Source organism: Centruroides sculpturatus, unplaced genomic scaffold (genome assembly GCF_000671375.1).
Source record: "Centruroides sculpturatus isolate CEXI.00-Female unplaced genomic scaffold, Cexi_2.0 scaffold1351, whole genome shotgun sequence".
NCBI classification, from domain to species: Eukaryota; Metazoa; Arthropoda; class Arachnida; order Scorpiones; family Buthidae; genus Centruroides; species Centruroides sculpturatus.
This window is the reverse complement of record NW_019386172.1, coordinates 90,500-97,502: the sequence shown is the minus strand read 5'-3', so window position 1 is coordinate 97,502 and position 7,003 is coordinate 90,500. Positions and strand designations below refer to the sequence as shown.

Sequence of the window (7,003 nt, the reverse complement as noted above, 5' to 3'; positions counted from 1 at the left end):
CTCTCGAGGGGCCCATAATCCATTGTACTGTACGTAGGGGCCTCGCCACACTGCAAAGAGGATGTCTTCAGGGGAATCTTTCTATTGGCTCATAATTAGGTTACAAACGGGAGAAAATCCGAAAAATCTCACATGGCCATCCTGTTGGACAGGCAGAACCTTCGAAACTCCTCGCGTGCTCGACCTTGATCTCGTGACAAATTAACGTAAAGTAAATAGGGGGAAAACGATAAAAACTCATAAAAGTAATTCCTAATCGATGACGATTATGATGATTTTTCCTTCGTTTTAATTTAACTAAGTGCCAACATCATCATAACAAAGTATTTGCCCATATAATCAATGCTTAATTTAGCTTCGTTGCCGATTTCTATGAGTAATTCGGCTCATATACACTGATTTTTATGTCTTAAATATTATTTTATAGATTAAGAAAATAGTGAATATTTAATATCAAATTTTTATCGATAGTTATTCAAAAAAATAGTCCTATTTATACACTTGACCTGTGAGTCACGATCATAAACTATGCCACAAAAATAGGTTTCAGACTCACGAAAAACGATTTTTATGACATTTTTAAGGCATTAATACCTTTTATTGGCCTCTTAATCCCACTTACTTACAGACAAAATCTTTCTATAAGGAAAAAATAAATAATTTTACAGAGGAAAATATCATAATCATAAAAATCGCGACATTACTCTCCAACCTATTCGTGTAGCGGAATCCATAACATTACAAAAGAATAGGCAACAGGGGTTCGTGATCTACAGATTGAGAAGTGCACGACGATATCATAAATACGCTCCTTAATCGGTTAAGGAATTTTCGGAAATGTATTTTCTTATAAAATGTGACATGTTTATTAATCGGGTGATTATTTATCTTTAAAAAAATGTCATTTTTTTGCTCGAGAAACTAGAAAAATGCACCCAAAACAGAACCTGTATTTTTAAATAGAAACTTATGACCTTACTTACCACTTTACCTTATCTGATTATTAAATTCAAAATTTTTATCTTAAATACTTCATGAAGGATAAATATCTTTATTTAAACGACACAAAACTGTTTTTTTCGAAGAGAAAATATCGCCGAAAATAACGGGAAAAGAACGTAAAAAATGCGGCGATGTGTCAATGGACTCCGCGAAAAAAATCATTTTTATTCTCAATTTTCTTCTTAGAATTATTATTTTATCGTTTCCTAACGTCGTAAACACGATCCTGAATAATTAATTAATTATAAAACCCATTTAAAATCGATTTTTAACTCACTTTTCCCGTCCAATTCGCCTCCGATTTCGATTATTTTTCACTAAAAATTCTTCAAGATCGTCACATTAAAAAAAAATTAATAATAAACTAATCCATTTCTCATAAAAAGCGATACAATTAACTCAATTTTGTAAATATTTATCTAAAAAAAACAATTTTAATTTTATATCGACATCAAAACTACGCCGCCATTTGCTTTTTATTTATATTTACTTCATCATTATTGTTTTTTAATACACAATTCTCAAAATAAAATCAAAATTATTTAAATAATTTAATTTAAAAAATTAACACAAAAGCATTTTTNTTGTAAGTCGAATCCAGTTTTCGGTTATTCACATTCTTAGAATTTAACGTAATTAAAGAAACAGATGTTTTTTTTTTAAAACAAAAAACATTACTGTTAAAAGGGAGAATTTCAGTTTTTAAGGGTGTTTGGCTGAGAAATTCTACTGTAATTTTATTCTTTAATGCCCGTTTCCTAATACATTAAGTATCTAAACACAGGGAATAAGTTGGGTTCAGACCTGTTACAAACGCGAAGAAGTTACAGTTAGGGCCTCGTGCTTTTGAATTTATTGTTTGAATTAGATTGGATTGTAAAGCAACCTGAGCGATTTGCCGATTTGATGCCTCCCTGGAGGACTTTCTGTAGGAAACTGGCTTCTGTTTAGGTGTTTGATATGTGAATATAAAATCAATAAAACAGGTTAACACTCCTGCGTGTCACAAGTCGGATTGAGAGGGGCCCTTTCATATATATATATAATCAAGATGGGTTGATAATAATAATAATAATAATGTATATATAAAAATAAATAAACAAATAACACCCCTATCGATCATCAACTTTTTTTTTGTTTGTTTGTTTTTTTAACTAATACCGAAAATCGACGATAGATGGCAGTTTGTATTGTTACGGGTCCAGTTGGCAAGTATCGTGCAGACGATGGAAGAGACGAGTTAAGGCAAGTTTCTTGAAGTAAGTTGCTTCCATAGTTAATTAATTAAGCGTTATACATGAAGATAAACGGTACGAAACGTTTACGGGAGTTTTTTTTATAACCGTAAATGCTTATTTTCGCGATGATCGGCGCTTAAACGTACTTAGGCTTCCGCTCTTTAAAGTCTATCGCTGCTAAAGTTTAAATGTTCCTGTTTGCATTTTTATCTCGTAAATGCCATAAACAAACGTTTTAATTGTGACGAAGTTCGATGTTTTTTTCTTTTTTTTTTAATTTGCCTAACGTTTATTATTAAAACGTGTATTTTCAGATTTTAAAAGTCATCATCATTTGCACACTTTGCTAACTTTATATGATTTATATTAAAATGTATTTAATTCTGCACAAAATTCCTTAATTTAATGCTTTACATATACCTGCCTTATCTGTTCTTTTCTGTGTGTTTGTGTCGGCGTCGTTGAATTAAATGTATTTTAATTAATTACAAATTAACCGGGCATTTGGGGTGCGGAGCAGAGAAGAAATTGGGGATTTTTCTCCGGGCCCGGCGAAAATTTGGAGTCTTTCTATCATCGGGAGGCATTGGCCTAGGGGCACGGCGGCTTTGGAGTGTTGGCATTGTGAAGAAAAAGTAATAGTATTAAAGAGGCGCAGAGAGTAGAAGTGTTACCGGAAGTAGTATGTTCTGGTCTGGGAGCACAATGGCTTTGGGGTGTCGGCGACGTGAAAAAAGTAATAGTATTAAAGAGGAGTGTGATGTGGAAGCATTGGTGGAAACGATATGTTCCGTGCAATGTAAAATTTATAAAGCTTAAAAATTTGAAGTTAGAAAAAATGATTGGGTGCCAAAAACCAAACTGGCGTAAGGGTATGACGTACCCTCAAGCTGGCTCTGTCTGCTTGTGTAAATTAATGTTATTTCTACTAAGAGAAAAAGTCTTGACATAATCCATTAGTTGTTTGATGTAATAGAAAAAATCCTTAAGATTTCTTCTTATTAATATAGAAACAATCTACTTATTTTGTTTGTTCAAAAAAAGGAGGGGGCAAAACAGACCCGCTTTACCTGAGTTGCATATGAGCTCTGATGGTCTTGTTTGTAATCTTATTTTAATTGTTTTTAACAGTTTATAAGTTAAAAATCATGTAATTGGATTGTTTTACCGAGTTTACGTGATTAATTTGTATAAAAGTATTTTTAAATATAATTAATTAATAGCTAATCACGCTATGCTTAGTCTTTTATTTGTTTGCTTATTTTTCTATTTATAAATTGATGTGTTAGGTGCCGAAACTCGTAACATGTTCATTAAACTTTAATTTGATTTTAATAAATTGTTAATTACTGAATAATGAAGATAGAAACGTGAAAAAATGCATTATATATATATATTACGTATTAATCAGAAGTAGCAAAATATGTGTCAGTTATGTGTGAATGTGCCATTGTTTCAGTTACATTTGCATGATTTGTCATTTATTTTAATAATAATAAATCAAAAATATTTGTTCTTGAGTTATGTTAATACTTCGTGCTTTGGACCGAGCATGGATTTGCATATTTTTCAAGTATCTATTTATTGATTTTTTGATTTGGTTGAGTTATGGCAGCTGCGTCTATTCTAGAATTTAAATATTGATATTAATGGTTTTATAAGCTTTCATCTGTAAAAGTTGTAATTGAAATGTGCTAGCAAATGTAAATACAAAGAAAGTATGTTAACGGGCAACATTATAATGCATGCTTCTGGATAATTTAATATAAGCATTTTTGCCTATGCTGTTGTCAAGCATAGTTATTTCGTGAAATGGCCTGCATTCGCATATCTTTTGCCAGTTAATAAATTTTAAAGCCAGTGGATAGTGGCCAGAGAGACAATTACCCCTCCTAATTTGAGATCTTTAATTAATGGATAAACTGTACTTCATATTTGTATACAGGTAACCCCCGTATAACACGGTAGTTACGTTCCAAAAAATTGCCGTGTTATACGAAACAAAGAACTGATACGAAAAGGAGGGTTAGGTTCCAAAAATTAAAAAACATGCTAGTATATTTTTATAATTAAGATAAATATCTTCATAAAAATTTCTTTAAGTGATACATATTAATATAAATTAAACAATGTTTCTTTGTTATCACTAAAAACACTATTAATTAACCGAGAGCGTTTTCTTTTTGGCAAGTTATCCTTATCCTCTGAGCATTTTTCTGCATTATCTTCAGATCCATGCTTTACCTTTTGCAAAATGTATGCAATTTTGGATTGCTTGCTTCTAGTTAAAAGGTCTTTATAAATTTCCTTATATGGTGCTAAACACTTATGAAGAATAAAGCAAGTATGGAATAAGGGAAAAACATTCGGAAACATCAGAAGCAGAAGCGTCGCTATCTGGCAACATTGAAACAAGTTTCGAGAAGGACCACGTGTATCGACAGAAGGCGAGAAGAGAAAATTTACATACTTAAGTACTAATAGTTCACGAAAATAATAATTTTCATTAACTATTATTACTTAGGTATGTAAAAATTTATTACGTTTCATGTTGTACGAGGGTTTTACCCAATTCTCGAACCGTGTCAGAGTGAATCCGTGCTATAAAAGTATCGTGTTATACGGGGGATGGTACCAATTCTCAAACCGTGTTAGAGCGAATCCGTGCTATAGAAGTGCCGTGTTATACGGGGTTACCTGTATTGTTCTTTGTACCAATTATCATGTTTTGTCTATATTATTAGTAAGTTACAAACAGGGTTGACAAGAAAGGGAATGATGAGGTAAACTTTCTCAGACTTGGACATCATTCCCCAATTTGTTTTTTTACATGCTAATTAACTGTACAAGAATGGTGCTGAAAATTAGAGTCCAAAGCAGGGTAATTTGAAGAAGAATTTATTTTTTAAATGCCCTTTAAATGCCATCTCCATTCCTAAGGTTGGAAATCATCATAACTATCATAGCTTCTCTTTTGACACTGGTGGTCTGAAAAGTTAGTTGAAACTACAGTTATATCATTGTTTCAAGTTGCTCAGCCATAATACACTGTATTCTTCTTCTATCTTTTATTTTTCCTTGAATTATCACTCAAACAGATTGAGGTTCTGAAGTTTTCAACTTTTAATGTTCAATGTTGTTTCTTTATTTTTTCTAATTTGTCCTCCACCTTAGTACCTCCACATTGGTAATTTTATTCACCCATGAGATTTTCAATATTCTTGTGTATATCCATGATTGAAGAGAGTCGAGTTTCTTTACATTGGACTTCTTTAATGTCCAGGCTTCCATTCTGTACAGAAACATACTGAATATATATCACTTCTAAGCGTATCTTTAATTTTAAGCTTAAATCTTTACTGCAAAATATTTTCTTTGTTCTGAGAAAATTAGCTCTTGCTTTTTCTGTCCTCGCTCGTATTTCTTCTGTACAGTACAATCATTGTTTGCATTGATCACAGTACCCAAGTAATCATATCTGTTACTTTTTCAACTTGATTATTTTTTAACTATAAAGCTTCATTACTGTTACTGCTGATGTTTAAGGACCTGAAATTAATAATGGAAATGAAAACTTATAATTTACAGTGTGCTTTTGCAGCTGTACATTTTTCATTTTGCAATAAAATATTTGAAGTACGGTAGTGTTGACTATCTGAAAAAGTGATTAACTGAAATCAATTTTTAGAGTACTAATTCCTGAAACTATAAGTTTTTACACAATAACTACATTATGAAATAATAAAACAATACTATAAATTAATACCAAACATTATGTTAATACACCCATTGACAGAAAAGTTCTAGGACAAAGCTTGTAAAAAAACAAAAACACTGAGTTCGGCGTTAAATGCGTTTTTTTATCGCTAGTACTTTCGACGAGCTTATTGTCGTCGTCCTCAGGCGATTTAAACAAAAAATAATCGAACACAAAATAGAACGCGTAATATAAATTGAAATTATGCTAAAGCCGTTAAGAACACGTAGAAACTTAAACATAATTCGAAAACCGAACGAGCAGATAGCTCCGTGAAGTGCGAGCTGGCGCATGCGCAGAGCTATGCTCACGCTGCATGCATTCTAGAGACTACGAATACTCGCCTAATCGCTTGTACAACGTGACCCATACACTAGGCAGCTCAAGCGTAGGGGTGTTGCAAGTGTCCAAGGTGGTAGTGAGGAGAGATTCCCATATAAAAACAGTTTTTCGATCTTTGCAGCTCTTGAGCATAACCACTTGGGACCATAGCGGGTTGTAACCCTGCTCAAGTACCTTTTTTGCGAGCTCGGTGGTGTGTCTTCCCCTCATAACATCGTCTTGGTGCTCATCAAGGCGGCTGGAAAGCATTCTAGTGGTGGCCCCGATATATCTTGTATTTACTCCCATTGCCTGATTTTCCAACGGTACAGCATAGACCCCCGATTTCTCAAGAATGGAAAATTTGTCTCTATCATTGCAAATAAGTTTGCGTAGGCTTGGAAGTGGGGTTAAAGGTAGAACAAGGTTGTGCTGCTTAAAGATTCTGCAGATACGTAAAGATATGGGTCCAAAGTAAGGCAACGCTACTTGAACCTTTGAAGATTCTCTTTTGCTGCATAAAGTAGTACATGGAAACAGTGCCTTGTTTACCTTATTGAGCACATACGTAAACTTTGCACGTGAAAAGCCCGCAGCGCGTACCGCCATATCGATGATCTCTAATTCGACGTTTATCAGCTCCTGCGTAGACGACAGTAAATAAGCCCTTCTGACAAGGGAGGCA

General features: G+C 33.2%; 1 protein-coding gene across 1 annotated transcript in view; it reads left to right on the top strand.

The window, feature by feature from the left end:
• Positions 1–2,179: 2,179 nt before the first annotated feature.
• Positions 2,180–7,003, top strand: part of LOC111613905 (DNA polymerase zeta catalytic subunit-like) — a 75,067-nt gene continuing 70,243 nt past the window's right edge. The window contains exon 1 of the mRNA XM_023355257.1: positions 2,180–2,261. The gene's annotated coding sequence lies outside the window, so the exon portion shown is untranslated. The remainder of the gene's footprint in view (positions 2,262–7,003) is intronic.